Raw genomic sequence first — 16481 nt, forward strand, 5'->3', positions numbered from 1 at the left:
AGGACTTTACCTGTCGGTTCATTCGTTCAAGGCATCCATTCTTAGTTTCATGATCTATGTTAGTGGGTTTGGTTCGGTTTTGTTTTTGCTTTCGATACCATGGATTTCTGCTCTTCTCTTGATTATTTCTCTTTGCCTGTTCCAACTTCCATTGATCTGTTCCACTGTTCTGGTTTCTATTTCATTGAATTCTGCTCTAATTGGTATTATTCCTCTTCTCCTGCTGGAGGTAGGGTCTCCTTTCAGTTCTTGTCCCACCTAACTCAGTGTCAGGGTAGGTTGTGTCTTGAAGACCTCTCTTGCTTCTTGACGAAGGCCTGCCTTGCTAGAGACTTCCCACTTAGGACCACTTTTGCTGCATGCCAAAGGCCTTGGACTTTCCAGTTTTCCTTTTCCTTTGCTTTCATGTACTTGGGCTTAAATTCTTTGATTTCCTGCTTGGCCCATCCAGTCTTTATTTTATTTATTTATTTATTTATTTATTTATTTATTTATTTATTTATTTATTTATTTTTTTTCCATCCACTCTTTAGTAGGACATTCCTTCCATGGCACTCTGGTCCTTCCCAATGCTTTCTTGCCATTGATGTCAAGTTTCATTGCATTGTGGCCTGAAAATATGCATGGTAGGATCTCAGTCTTTTAGTGTCAGTAGAGCCATGATGTGTGACCCAGATTCTTCCCTGTGCTTTGGAAAAGAATGGATATTTCTGCTGTTTAGGAGGAAATGCCCTGAATATATGTGTTAGGTCCATCTGGTCCAGGGTGTCCTTCCAATCTCTTTTTCCTTCTTGATCTTCTAGTGAGAGCAACTGTCCACTGGCTGTAGTGGGGGGTGGGGGGTGGGGGTCCTCTCCCCTACTATTATTGTATTATAATCAGTGAGTCTTTAAGGTTGTGATCTATTGAGTTCATACATGTGGCTTTTTCCACGTCAGAGGCCTAGATATGTTCCATTGTTAAAATCTTTTTTTGAGAGGGGGAATTTTAAATTTTTATTTATTTTTATTTTTTAAGTAAGCTCTACATCTAATGTGGGGCTTGAACTCACCACCCCAAGATCAAAGTTGCATGCCCAACAACTCAGCCAAACAGGCACTCCCCTCAAAAGAATCTTTATTTGAAAAATGATAAGATAAACTTTCTAGGGGACACATAATCAACTGAAAAAACAAACAAACGAAAAGTGGCCCAGACATCATTGTTAAAACCGTCTTCGGATCCCTGGGTGGCGCAGCGGTTTAGTGCCTGCCTTTGGCCCAGGGCGCGATCCTGGAGACCCAGGATCGAATCCCACGTCGGGCTCCCGGTGCATGGAGCCTGCTTCTCCCTCTGCCTATGTCTCTGCCTCTCTCTCTCTCTATCTCTGTGTGACTATCATAAATAAATAAAATTAAAAAAAAAAAAAAGTCTTGTTTGGCAGACCCCTTTAGTAGGACATAGCGTCCTGTTGCACCTCTTCTAACATTTTTTGGTCAAAAATCTCATTTGTTGGGCAGCCCGGGTGGCTCAGAGGTTTACCGTGGCTTACTTCAGCCCAGGGCCTGATCCTGGAGAGCCGGAATCGAGTCCCACTTCGGGCTCCCTGCATGGAGCCTGCTTCTCCCTCTGCCTATGTTTCTGCCTCTCTCTCTCTCTGTCTCTCTCTCTCTCTCATGAATGAATAAATAATAAAGTCTTAAAAAAAATCTAATTTGTTCAAAAGAAGTATGGCTATTCCAGCTCTCTGTGGATGTCACTTTAGCCCGGCAAATGCTTCTCCACCCTCTCTCTGTCAATGAGAAGGTATCTTTGGGTCAGAAATGAGTCTCTTGGGATCCCTGGGTGGCGCAGCGGTTTGGCGCCTGCCTTTGGCCCAGGGCGCGATCCTGGAGACCCGGGATCGAATCCCACATTGGGCTCCCGGTGCATGGAGCCTGCTTCTCCCTCTGCCTGTGTCTCTGCGCCTCTCTCTCTCTCTGTGACTATCATAAATAAATAAAAAATAAATAAAAAAAATAAAAGAAATGAGTCTCTTGTGGGCCAGCTATCGATAGGTATTGTAGCCTTCTTGGTTTGTTTTTTTTGTTTGTTTTTTGTTTGTTTCGTTTTTTTTATTGATTCTGATACCCTAAGTTGACTGGAGCATTTAGTCCTTTAACATTTCAGAGTAATGATGGAGAGAATTGCATTTAGTGCCATTGTATAACCTGTCAAGTCATTGTTCCTGTAGCTTGTTTGTGTTCCTTTCTAGTCTTTGTCACATTTGGTCTCTCATTCTCTCATTCCACTCAGAGGGTGCCCTTTATTCTAGGGAGCTGGTTTGTTGATCCGAAATCCCTTTTGTTTTTGTTGGTCATGGAAACTCCTCATCTCTCCTTGTGTTCTGAATGACAGCCTTGCTGGCTCAGGGAAGCTTGGCTGCATGTTTCTGATCTAGCACACCAGTCTGTCATGCCAGTCTTTTCCTGGCCCGCCAGATCTCTGTGGACAGCCCTGCTGGGAGGCTTATGTGTTACCCGTGTCAGTTCCAGACCTCTTCTCCCTAGCTGCTTTCAGTTTTCCCTTTCTCTTTGTCATTTGCAAGTTTCCTTCTGATAAGTCATGGGCTTGACCTCTTTTGGCTGAATTTAAGGGGATTTCTCTATGCCTCTTGACTCTCTATGTCCTTTCATGTATTAGGGAAATACATGTATACCAGCTGTAACTGGTTCCAGTAAATCTTCTGCATCCTTTCCCCACCCCCTCTTTTTTTTCCTGAGTCTCGTACAGCGTGGATATAGTTTGCTTTAGGGCATATCCAAGTTCCTTCAGTGTACTTTGTGATCTAGTAGTTTTCTTGTCCTGTTCTCCTGAACCTCATTCCCCACCCCCACCCCTGTTTAATTTCTCAACTAGGTAAGTCACTGATGCACAATTTTGATTTATTCTTTGTTTTTATGGTCTCCACATGGGACTGCCTCTTGGTTCTACAAGTTTTATTTCAGCCAGAGTGGATTTGAGGGTTTTTGTCTCTAGAGTGAGGGGGCTTCTAGTGTCTTCATTGCTTTTTTGCAAGCTCTGGTAGTATGTTTCAGTTGTTTCAAATGCTAGTTTTTTCGTCTGACTTAGTTCCATATGGGATCCATCGTTGGCTGTGGGGAAGACATCCTTATCTTCCTTTAGGGGTGAATTTCTCCATCAGGTCATTTTGTCCAGAAAAGGAGAGAAAAGGAAAAAGAACTGTAATAGTGAAACAAATGTAGCAGTAGTAGTACCAGCAGCGGTAGCGGCCACAACAACAAGAAACACATCAAAAGAGATCCTGGGTGTGTTTTGGCCTGCTTGTTCCAGAAAGTAGATCACAAACTAAGAAGAAAAGGGGAAACCATCTTAGTAAAAAAACCCGAATGTAATAGCCATATACAAGTGTATCTGGAAAGTATAAAAATGAAAAGAGAAAGAGAAACCCCTCCCCCAAAAAAGAAAAACTATGAAAGAAAAAAAGCGAGACATGTTTAAGTATAAAGTACAGCTGACAATGTACACAAGGTATTTGAAAATGAAGAAAACAAGGAATAGAAAACAGCTGAAGATCACAAGTATATGGAATGCTTGGTCCACGTCTCCCTGAGAGCGAGGGCGGAACCTTGGCAGGTGCCTGCGCTGGGGAGACGTGCTGGTGCGAGCCTGCGAGCAGGTGTCGGTGGATGCTGGGCTTGCGGGCAAGGGGCCCGCGGCGTGGTTGGGCTGCTCGGGTGGCCTTGCCCTCAGGGGCAGGGCTTCTGGCTGCAGGGCCTGGGGAGGCAGGGCTTGGTTGTAAGCGGCTGCGGCCTGCGCTAGGTGGCGCTGTGGTCCCGCGACCCGCGTGGCTTCCGCACCGGTGGCTGGGATGTTTGTGGCGGGGCCGCCCCGTGCAGGCCCCCACCGACAAGAGCCCTCACCCAGGAGCGTCAATCACTGTGGTGTCCCCGGTTTCCGCCAGAACTCGGCGTGCCCTCTGCGTGTGCGTGTGCGTGTGTGTGTGTGTGTTGGCGGGCGTTCTGGCCCGCAGTTTCGTCCGTCGCGGGCAGGCGGCTAGGTTCCCAAAGCGCAAGTCTGATGCACCCGGTGGGCAGACCCTGACCCGCACCCGCACCCGCACCCGCACCCGCACCCCCACCCGCACCCGCGGGTGCTGTTCCTCCCTCCAGTCTTCTGCCTTTGGCTGCACGCGTCCCAGGAAGGCGCTCACAGGACCGCGCAGCCCTTGGCGCCTTCGGGCAACCCAGAGCTCAGAGCCCAGGGCTCCCCTCACTGTTTGTGGTGAGTCGCCCTCCAGGCTGCCCTAGGGTGTGGGGAGAGGGGAGACCCCAGGCCACACCCCTTCTCCTGACCCCGCGCGGAACCTGAGGCCGACGGCGCGGTCACACCGCACGATGGCGCCCCGAGTGGCACCTGACCGCCTAGGGGCCAGGCCCGGGCCTCCCCACCCTGGCCCACGTCCGCATGGGCGGACTTGGCGCTCCCCGGGCTGCCTAGGATCCTTGGCGGTGGCCGCCTCACGCCGACTCCCCGCCCGCTGCCGGATCCCTGCCTGAGTCCCTGGGGATTCAGGTCTGGGCATCGACTGCCTTCTGCCTGGGCGGACGCGTGCCCGGCCCTGCTGCTGGGACCTCGCCCTGAGTGATTGGTCTCGGCTGTTCACCGTGACCGGACGGCCAGCTGCTTCTGTGTGTTCCTGCCGACACGCTTCACCTCCCCGTGAGCGCCTGCCACGTTAAGTCCTGCCTCCTCCCCACAGCTCCTGGAAGAAGAGCACTGAGCTCCGCCAGGCCTTGTATTGTCCCCAGGGGACTGTCTCGCCATGTGTGGGAGCCAACTGGGCTGCTTGCCCTAGTCCATGCCCGGCTGATGTCCCTGCTCCTTGTACAGCTTTTCTCTTTCATAAGGGTCACAATGTTTCCTGAGTAGCCTTTCCATGTGTGGGGACAGTCCGGAACTTTCTACTTTACGGGTCACTGGCGACACCAAGTTTCCAGTCCATTCCCTGTTTCTGAACGTGGCACCTCACTTCCTACACTCCTGGCTAGACCACTGACGCGAGGCTACCGCGGGGGCAAAAGGGGGCACGTCGGTGCCCTTTTGAAACCTGACGAGTTTATGCCTTCAGGACGACTCCGGAGGAGAGAAGGCTAAAGTGGATGAAAGGGCCAAGCGGGAGGAGCTGCGATGGGACAGAAAAGGAGGCTGAGAGAGCGAGGAGACCCAGCGCGACCGAAAGGTATGGACGTCAGGCGAAAGGTACCGTCAGCACGCTTTCCTATACGGAGAACCGTCCTATGGGCACGTTTTCACCTGCCCGGTGTCGGAGTGGGGTCTTTTCCGGCGTTTTGTTTTGTTTGGTGCTTAAAGATTTTATCTATTTATTCATGAGAGACCCAGAGAGAGGGGGGTGGGCCGAGACACAGGCAGACTGAGAAGCTGGCTCCTTGCAGGGAGTCCGAGGGGGATGGGATCCCGGGAGTCCGGGATCACGCCCCGAGCCAAAGGCAGACGCCAAACCGCTGAGCCACCCAGGGATCCCCAGCTTTTAAGGGTTGTAAGAAGTTCTCACGTTGACTCCAGTCGGCAGCGTTTTCCTTCTGGGTCCGGCACACGATGGAGTGCTTGCAGTCCACGATGTATCCAAGGACAGCAAGTGTGAGGGAATGAGAATGGAACCGCCCGGACCCAAAAACTGGTTTCGATGGCCCCGGTATTTGGGCAAGCGAACTGCAGACTGAATTCGCCCTGCGCTGAAGCATTTGGGCCCCTCAAATTTCGAAGAATCTGCTCGAAAAAGAGCGGAGTTCCCGTGAAACCTTCATCTCCTTTCTGCCCAATCTGACCCTCCTTTCCTCCGCATTCGTCCCGCTTAGGCAGACAAGCCCAGGAAGAAGATACGCGACGTACACCCAGGTCCGGGGAGGTAACCGGATGGTGGCGCACCTGTTTTCCCACAGGTCCTCTCCTGAGGACGTTGTGGGTAGCCAGCGTTACCACGTGTTAGCAGCACACGTGTAATTGGTTCTGCTGTAACCACCGGCCACTACACTTGACATACGGAGTACCTGAAGAGTGTACGAGGTCTCCCGGACTGCCATTCGCCTAAACAGACACGGAGTGTGTGTTGAGGTGACTTGCACAGGCGCAGGCATGGGCTCCGCGTGTACGACCTATCTGTGAGTGATGGTGTGTCATAAGGGGGTCCTCGTCGTACTGCGTAGGGAGTACACCTGTGCACTGCAACTTCCGGGTCCCGCTCAGTGCCTAGCCTTGAAAGCGCCATGCTTTTCCCCATCTCCATCCCGTGCGGGTACTGGCCAGTCTGCGTCTAAGTGTAAGTAAGCCGTGCCGTCCTTCCCTAAAATCGCCGCCCCTGTCATCCTACGGCGGTCCCCTACCCCGGGCAAGGCCTGAAGAGCTCTTCTCCCGTCTCCCGTTGGCGGTCTCCTTAGGAGGCGAGTTTCTGGAGACTGCAAGTACGTTCCGTCAGGGGCCTTGCCTTCCTGAGTCAGAGAAACAGGGCGTCTGTGTCGTTGAGCCTCCTGTCTCGGGGTGTCCAGGGGTGTCCTGTCTCGGGGTGTCCAGCTGCGTTTTGTACCTTACCACTGCGCTTCAGGTGGCCCGAGGACCGCTTGCTAAGCCGAGCGACTCTGCTCCTCAGCCCTGCCTGCGTATTTCCTCGCCTCCACGTCCCGGTGGATGGAGCGGGAAAACTTCTCCGTAGGTGCACACAACCGCACGACCTGCCGCAGAAACTAATAGAGGGGAAGGAAAGAAGCCCCTCGCATGTGGGTGCAAAGAAGCCCCTCTCGTGGGTAAGACCAGCGAACCGACAAGGGAAAAGATTGCCGCACTTCCCGCGCGGGAAACCAACCGCTGACGCTCTCAGGGAGGTGATCAGACAGGAAAAGTTTTGCTCCCTTCTTGTTTCAGACCTGAAACGACATCGTCGGCATCACCACCCAAACCGAACCTATCGACTCGAACAAATTCCGGTGTCCTGGGCTCACAGAGTTGCGGAGACGTCAAATATGTTTTCTGTCCTCCAAGCATGCCGCAGGGTGTAAGCGAGTCCCGCAGCCCAGACTAGATGAAAATAAGAGTTTCCTTCGGCGTGCTCTCTAGTAGTTTCCCTCTCATTGCCCTTTCCTTCCTAGGATTAGAGTCGCTTAGAAACGTGGCGTTTCGCTCGTGTCTTTTGCACCTCAAAACGTCACGTCGGGCGTTCGTCACAAGAAGTTGGTACATACTATTCTCTGAATGTATTTTGTGGTATTCAAGCAGCCTGTCTGCCCCGAAAAAGCAGTATGTGACTGTTGTCGTGCTCTGTGGGGGGGTCGGGGGGTAGGGAGGTGGGTTGGGGAGGGCACTACTGAAAGGTGATTTCCAATCACTTTCCCCAAACAAGAAGCTTCCAACCCCTCGCAATTGACCCTTTCCCTGTCCCCAAAGGTAGACCTCACTTAGGAGTCCAGAAGGCGGTTGTCATTACTAGAGAGTTCAAGGACTTAGCATCCAAGAACCCAATTGTTGTTATTATTATGCCAAGCACTTCATCCAAATCTTTAAGGCTTGCCACCTACTGGATCTGGATCTCTTTTCCAAGCTAGAGGACGCTTTGGGTTCTGAACTTACAAGAGCTCTGTCCACTTTCACCATGCCTAAGACTAGAGGAGATGATGAACAGGATGAGGAAGCCAAAGACTAAAATGAAATCTCCAGGTCATGGCCTGACTGTCCTAGAGGCAATGCTGCCTAAGGCCTTCTGAGCATGTGTATTGCAATTGTCGTGTGTGTGTGTGTGTGTGTGTGTGTGTGTGTGTGTGTATACATAATGCTGCTTCTGTGAGTGAGGTTTTTCCATTGGTGTCTTTTTTTGTTCTGTGTCAAGAGTGTAGTCAATTAACTCTAGCAATTATCTCAATATCAAGCAGTTAGTCTAGAATGGTTTTTGTCACCCTGCTTCCTCACTCTGATGTTTGGGAACTCTGTCCACTCAGGCACCCCTGTTTTTCTTGTTAGAAGACCTGGTTTTCTCTCTACACTACCCTGTCCTTCCTGACATTTTACCCTGCTTTTCTACATAAGTGCCTTTAAGCTAGGCATATCCCACACCATAGCACAGTTCTGAAGGTTCTGAATTTGTGCTCTGGGGCTTGTAATACTTAGTAATAGTCTCCTGAAGCAGGCTCCATACTCTCCATGCCATGCTTCTTTATATTAGCATAGATTCAAGTATCCACATTCCTCCCTTCAAGAAAGTAGTCTCTTCTATTGGTAGAATTGCAGCATGCAGCATATCTTTCTCAGAACTCCAACTGATTTCATGGATGTTCAGAATGATTTGATAATTATCATTCATCCAGCTGATTTGATAATTATCATTATCCAGCTGAACCCAGAGACCAGGGGAACATAGGGTCGTCTACTCTGCCACCTCAACTGCTCAGGAGATGATTGTAAAATATTTATCCTCCATCTTGTTGATGTTAAATATCAAGTTCTTTGATTTTGTTGTGCCCAAGTTTGCGAATCCAAGAAACCACCGAGGAGCTGACAGTGATGCAAGTACACGAGGGTTTATTAACAAGTTCGAGCTTGGGTCCAAGTATACCTGACAGAACGGAGCAGGGACTTGGACCTCAAGGTGGGTTCCAGCTTAGTTTTATGGGCTGGTCTAGGGGACCTCCAGAAGGGGTGGAGGAATTTCTCAAGTTCTGTTTACATTCTGATATGGGGCTGTCAGGGGCGTTAAGCTCTGTTCTCATTCTAACATGGAGGCTTCCTGCCACTGGTGTTGAGCTCTGTTCTCATTCTAGTATGGGGCTTTCTAAGACATTAAGCTGTTTTTTTCCTGTAACTGAAGTAAGGTAAAGTTCAGCTCTTATTCACAGGGGCCTGATATTGCTGTACTAGTGATAACGCTTAACGCTGAACTTAAGGTGGAATGGCCTTAATTTTCTGGGCCTCCACAATTTGTGATTATTGAACCACACATGCTTCCCAGGAATAAATCCATCTGTTCATAATGAGTGAGTTTTAATGGTTTTTTAATGCAAAGTACTCATTTGGTTGAAGATTTTTGCATGTATCTTCATCAGGGATATTGGCCTGTAGATTTTTCTGAGTGATGTCTTTGTCTAATTTTGGTATCAGGATAATGCTGGCATTATACAGTGTATCTACAAGATTTCCTTCTTTCCTATTTTTTAGGATACCTTGAAAAGAATAGGTGTTACCTCTTCTTTAAATGTTTCATAAAATTCATCCTTTGAATCCATCGATCCTAGAGTTTTATTTTTTGGTACTTCTTTGATTGCTTATTCAATTTCACTACTACTAATCTCTCTGTTCCGATTTGCTCTTTCTTCTTGATATAGTTTTGGGACTTTATGTTTCTAGGGATCTAACTATTTCTTTTGTTCAGTTTGTTCACATGTAGTTTTTGTTGGGCTGGTGGGATCTAGGGGGATCGGGAGGCACCAACAAAATAGTAGTGGGCACTCCATTGTAAATATTTGACAATCCTCTTGTTGCCCCCACCTCAGAACTTTCACATCACCAGCAGGTTGCCCGAGGACACTTCATCAGGGGGAGACTGGACCTATACAGGAAACCTGAACCATACTTACCCAGACCCCATATAAGGGCATGGGCAGTTATTGCCCCAGGCCGATTCCACCAGTAATATGCCTAATACCTATCACCCTGTGAAGACACTCCTCCTTCCCCTTCCCCTCTTAAAATGCCCGCTTGCCCTCCCCTGCACATGACTTCCCCTGCCCGCAACTTCCCCACTCTCTCCCTCCCTGTGGGCTGCAGAACCTCGCCGGAGAGCATGTCCCATTAAAAAAGCCTGTTTTGACCAACTCTTGCCTGGCCCCTCTATTTCATTTCACTACTGATCAGATTAAACCTGACAGTTTTTCACAGCATTCCTTTTTGTTTAAAGATCCTGGGATCGAGTCCCACATCGGGCTCCCTGCATGGAACCTGCTTCTCCCTCTGCCTGTGTCTCTCTGTCTCTCTCTCTGTGTGTCTTTTATTTATTTATTCATGAGAGACACAGAGAGAGAGAGAGAGAGAAAATGCATGTGAGTTGGGGGAGGAACAGGGGGAAAGAATCCTGAAGCTGACACCCCACTAAGTGCAGAGCTTTATGTACCTATGGGATCCTGATCTGAGCCTAAACTAAGACTCAGATGTTTAACCAACTGAGCCACCCAGAGGGCCTCTCGTAGTATTCTTTTATAGTATTCTTTGTTTTTCTGTGGTTTTACTTTCTTTATTTTATTTTATTTTATTTTATTTTATTTATTAAAGTTATTATTTTTTTTAATTTTTTTTTATTTATGATAGTCACACAGAGAGAGAGAGAGAGAGAGAGGCAGAGACACAGGCAGAGGGAGAAGCAGGCTCCATGCACGGGGAGCCCGACGTGGGATTCGATCCCGGGTCTCCAGGATCGCGCCCTGGGCCAAAGGCAGGCGCCAAACTGCTGTGCCACCCAAAGATCCCTAAAGTTATTATTTTTTAAAGATTTTATTTATTTATTCATGAGAGGCATGAGAGAGAGGCAGAGACATAGGCAGAGGGAGAAGCAGGCTCCATGCAGGGAGCCCGACCTGGGACTCGATCCCAGAACTCCAGGATCACTTCCTGAGCTGAAGGCAGACGCCCAACCACTGAGCCACCCAGGCGTCCCTATTAAAGTTATTTTTAAAAATTTTAAATATATTTAGATAATTATTTATTGTAGGCTCTGTGTCCAGTGTGGAGTCCAACGTGGAGCTCCAACTCACAACCCTGAGACTAAGACCTCAGCTGATATCAAGAGTTGGACACTTAGCTGACTGAGCCAGCAAGGTGCCCGTGACATTTTGATTTACATTTCAGATAGTTAATATACAGTGTAATATTAGTTACAGGTGTGCAATATAGTGATTCAACATCTCCATACATTATTCAGTGCTCATAACAACAGGTATACTCCTTAATCCCCATCACCTGCTCAGCCCCCACCTAGCTCCCCTCTGATGTGTTCCCTACAGTTAAGAGGCTGATTATTGGTTTGTCTTTTGGGTATTGAGTTTTAGAAGTTCTTTTTTTTTTTTTTTTTAAGATTTTATTTATTTATTCATGAGAGAGAGAGAGAGAGAGGGAGAGACACAGGCAGAGGGAGAAGCAGGCTCCATGCAGGGAGCCGGATGTGGGACTTGATCCCGGGACACCAGGATCACACCCTGGGCCGAAGGCAGGCACTAAACCCCTGAGCCACCCAGGGATCCCCTAGAAGTTCTTTTTTTTTTTTTTAAAAAAGATTTTATTTATCTATTCATGAGACACACACACAGAAAGAGGCAGAGACATAGGCAGAGGGAGAAGCAGGATCCATGTAGGCAGCCCAATATGGAACCCCATCCCTAGACTCCAGAATCATGCCCTGAGCCAAAGGCAGATGCTCAGTTGCTGAACCACCCAGGTGTACGCCATACTGTCTTGATCATCACATCTCTGTAATAGAACTTGAATCCAAATTGTGATACCTCTCGCTTTGCTTTTCTTTTTCAAGGTCATTTTGGCTTTTTACAGTCTTTTGTAGTTCCAAACAAGTTATGGGATTGTTCTTTGAAAAACTCCTGTTTGTGTTTTGATAGAGATTTCATTAACCATGTAGATTGCTTTGGGTAATATAGATATTTTAACAATATTTCTTCTTCCAATCCATGAATATGGAATATCTTTTTATTTCCTGTGTTGTCCTCATCTGCTTTCATCAGTTTCATAGTTTCCAGACAGAGTAGAGGTCTTTACCTCTTTGGTTGAGTTTATACCTAGATATTTTATTTTGAGTGCAATTATAAATGGGATTCTTTTCTTAACTTTTCTTTGTGGTTCTTGAATTGGTATATAGAAATGCAATATATTTCTGTACATTGTCAATTGGTATATAGAAATGCAATATATTTCTGTACATTGAGTTGTATCCTGGAACTTAAGTGCATTTGTTTACAAGTTCTACCAATTTTTTGGTGGACTCTTTCAGGTTTTATATATATAAATATATAGTATCTGTCAGGTTTAATCTGATGGGTAGTGAAATGGAATAGAGAGAGTCTAGGCAAAAGTTGGTGGAAACAGGCTTTTAATGGGATGTGCTCTCAGGGGAGGAAGAGGGACCGCAGGGGAGGGAGAGAGCGGGGAAGTTACCGGCCAGGGTAGTTGTGCCCAGGCAAACCGCAGGGATGTCTATAAAGAGTTTTCAGCAGGAAGATGAGGGCAGGGCAGCATTCCAATTAGGGCAAGGGTTACAGGTCTTTGTAAGATAAGTTAGGTAGGGTGGCAAGGCAGAGTTATTGAGAGGTTGCTGGCCTGGGGTCAGTGGTTTTGAGGTCCCCAGTCTTGCCAGCCCAACAGTATTATATAATGAGCAAATAATGGAAGTTGGACTTCTTCCTTGCTGATTTAGATGCTTTTTATATCTTTTTGCTGCCTAATGCTGAGGCTAGGATTTCCAGTACTATATCAACAACAGTGATGAGTGGACATCTCTGTCTTGTTCTTCATTTAGGAGAAAGGTCTGTTTTTCTCCAATGAGGATATCAGCTAAGGGTTTTTCGTATGTGTTATTTTTTATGTTATGTTCCCTTTAAACCTACTATGTTGAGGGTATTTTATTTATTTATTTATTTATTTATTTATTTATTTATTTATTTTTAAATTTTTATTTATTTATGATAGTCACAGAGAGAGAAAGAGAGAGAGGCAGAGACATAGGCAGAGGGAGAAGCAGGCTCCATGCACCGGGAGCCTGATGTGGGATTCGATCCCGGGTCTCCAGGATCGCGCCCTGGGCCAAAGGCAGGCGCCAAACCGCTGCGCCACCCAGGGATCCCATGTTGAGGGTATTTTAAAGAGATTTTATTTATTACTCATGAGAGATACAAAGAGAGAGGCAGATACACAGGCAAAGGGAGAAGCAGGCTCCATGCAGGGAGCTTGATGTGGGACTAGATCCCAGGATTCTGGGATTATGCCCTGAGTTGAAGGCTGAGGCTCAACCACTGAGCCACCCAGGCATCACCCAAGAATCATACTCTTAACTGAGCCATCCAGGCACCCCTTAGGCAAAATAAACTTTAAAAGAAGTACTATATGGGACACGTGGGACATTCCCAAGATACATACTGTTAGGCCACAAAAGAAGTCTAAACAAATTCAAAAGGTTTGAAGTCATACCACGCATCTTTTCTGACCACAACATATGAAACTAGAAATCAACCACAAGAAAAATCTGTAAGAAGTACAAATACACAGAGGTTAAAGAACATGCTACCAAACAAATGGATGGGTCAACCCAAAAATCAAATAGGAAATTAAAAAAATATAAAGAGAAAAATGAAAATAAAAGCAACAGTTGAGGGCATCTGGGTGGCTAAGTGGTTGAACGTCTGCCTTCAGCTCAGGTTTTGATCCCGGGGTCCTGAGATTAAGTACTGCATCAGGCTCACTGCAGGGAACTTGCTTCTCCCTTTTCCTATGTCTTTGCCCCTCTCTCATGAATAAATGAAAAAAATCTTTTAAAAAATTAAAGAAGAGTTAATACCTTTCTTCTTAAACTATTCCAAATAATAGAAGTTGACAGGGTAGCTCAGGTGGCCCTGCGGTTTAGCTGTTCCTTCAGCCTGGCGTGTGATCCTGGAGACCAGGGATCGAATCCCACATTGGGCTCCCTGCATGGAGCCTGCTTCTCCCTCTGCCTGTGTCTCTGCCTCTCTCTCTCTCTCTCTCTCTCTCTCTGTGTGTGTATCTGTCATGAATAAATAAATAAGATCTAAAAGAAAAAAAAAAAGTTCACAGAAAACTTCCCAATGCATTCCATGAGGCCAGAATGACTTTGATATCAAAACCAGATAAAGCACACACCCTAAAAAGTACAGGGCAATATCTCTGAATGAACATAGATTCAAAAATCCTCTAAATACTAACAAAGTGAATCCAACAATACATATTAAAAAATCATTCACTACGATCAAGTAAGATTTATTACTGGGATGCAAGAGTGGTTCAATATTTATAAATCAATGAACATGATACACACCACATCAATAAGAGAAAGGATAAGAACCATATATTCCTTTCAAAAGATGCAGAGAAAGCATTTGATAAAGTATAATAGCCTTTCTTGATAGAAAAGTAGGGGTAGGGGGAACACGTCTCAACACAATAAAGGCCGTAAATGAAAAAAAAAAAAAAAAAACACAGCTAATATGACATACAATGGTGAAAAACTGAGAGCTTTTCCCCTTAAGATGAGGAACAGGACAAAGCTGTTCTGTCAACATAATACTGGAAGTCCTAGGCTCAGCAATCAGACAACAAAAAGAAATAAAAGACATCTAAAGTAGAAAGGAAGAAGTAAAATTTTCAATGACTGCAGTCGATACTCTGTATAGAAAATCTGAAGGACTCCACCAAAAAACTAAAATGGATAAGTAAATTCAGTAAAGTTGTAAAATAACAAAATCAATAAACAGAAATCCATTGTCAGGAGAGGAGAGGAGGCAGAGTAGGAGGACCCTAGGCTCATCTTCTCTCAAAACACAACTAGAGATCTATCAAATTATCCTAAATACCCCAGATATCTATTTGAAGCCTTACAAAATCCACAAATAAAGGAAAAGAAGATACTCCATTAAAGAAGATGAGTAGTACAGAGAAGTGGTTTAGGGAAGAAATGTTCTGTGGGTAGTGTGGAGGCAGGGAAGCCATAGTCATTGAGAAATGTAAGACAGAGGAACACAGAGAGGAACACACAAGAACTTTTCCCCAAAGCCAGTGGCGTGGTAAGTGAGAGGGCCTGGATTTCATGTGTTATTGCAGTCCGTGGGGCTTAAACCTGGAGTCTTAAAGGTCTGCAGGCTGGGCTGGGATAGGGCCCTGAGACCACAGTACTGCTCCTGGGAAGAAGGTAGGCAACCAACCCAGGTGCAGCCAGCCTGGAAACATAATCTGAACACTATGTGGAGCACATAGTGATGAGATTATTCACAAATCTTTGAGAGTATTCCTGGGAGGCAGCATTCACAGAGATGCCTTTCTAGGAATAGGGCAGTTGGCTGATGCCATTTTCTTCCACCTCCCCTCAGCATGAACACAGAGCCACCAGCAGGAGGTGGTGCTGCACAGACATTGTCTGGCTGGCTTACTTACATTGAGCCCCACTGCCCTGTGCTTCAGTGGGACTGTCCCCCTCACTCAAGCTTGCATAGTAGGCCCCTCCCCCAAAGACCAGCACAAATCACTGTCCACATCACCAGATGCAGAGAGTTCTGCAGGACCTCAGTTCTGCGGGAGATGATGTCTAATCTCACTTCACAAGCAGACCAGAGAACACCCAGTTACAACTCACCACTTTTAGGCCAACAACCAAACACTGCCCACTGCAAGTAAAGAGAGCCTCTGCAGATGACCAGCCTAAGGACAGAGCAGCCAAAACACAGCAGCAGAGTATACATAGCACATGCCAGAGACACTCCCTGGAGTAACAGGCCCTAGACAATACATGACCTCTTCTTCAGAAGGCCAGAGAAATCTGCAATCAAGAATATTCTGTCCTGCAGGACTATCATCAGAATAGAAGGAGACATAATGAGTTTCTCAGACAAACAAAAAATAAGTGAGTTTTTTCCAGCCCTGCAAGAAATAGTAGGGAGGACTCTTTGAGTGCAAAGGAAAGACCAAAAATAACAAACAAAAAGCGAAAAGAAAATCTCCAGGGAAAAAATGATAAAACAAGTAATAAAGCAGCACTAAATACAATCTATCAATATCAATATCTATCAATAACTACTTTGAATATAAGTAAATGGACTAAACCCTCCAATCAAAAGATATAGGGTTTCAGAATGGATTAAAAATGTGGTGAGAGCACAAGATACTCATTTTAGACCTAAAAACAGCTATAGATTAAAAGTGAGGAAGAAATATTTATCATATAAATGGATATCAGGAGAAAGCTGGAGTAGAAATACTTGTATCTGACGAACTGGACTTAGTTTTTTGGTTTTTTTTTTTTTTAGTCTTACTTTGGTATCTGGGTAGTACTATCTTATGATCCAGCAATTGTACTACTAAGTATTTTCCCAAAGGATATGAAAATACTAATTCAAAGGGATACCTGTATGGTAATATTCAGAGCAACAATAGCCGAATTATAGAAAAAGCCCAAATGTCCACTGACTGTTGAATGGATAATGATGTGGTACATATGTACAATGAAATATTACTTGGCCATAAAAAGAATGAAATTGCTATTTGCAAGGATGTAGATTGAGCTAATCAGTATTATACTAAGTGAAATAGGTCAGTCATAGAAAGACAAATACCATATGATTGCACTACTGTGCAATACAAAAAACAAAACAAATGAACACAGGGAGGAAAAAAAGAGAGAAAGGCAAACCAAGAAACAGACTCTTTCTTTCTTTCTTTCT

At 46.0% G+C, this 16481-nt stretch overlaps 1 protein-coding gene across 1 annotated transcript in view; it reads left to right on the forward strand.

The window, feature by feature from the left end:
* Positions 1 to 6166: 6166 nt before the first annotated feature.
* Positions 6167 to 16481, forward strand: part of LOC140629034 (heat shock transcription factor, Y-linked-like) — a 36631-nt gene continuing 26316 nt past the window's right edge. Inside the window, 1 exon segment of the mRNA XM_072818434.1 lies at positions 6167 to 6319. The gene's annotated coding sequence lies outside the window, so the exon portion shown is untranslated.

Source organism: Canis lupus, chromosome Y (genome assembly GCF_048164855.1).
Source record: "Canis lupus baileyi chromosome Y, mCanLup2.hap1, whole genome shotgun sequence".
Lineage (NCBI taxonomy): Eukaryota > Metazoa > Chordata > Mammalia > Carnivora > Canidae > Canis > Canis lupus.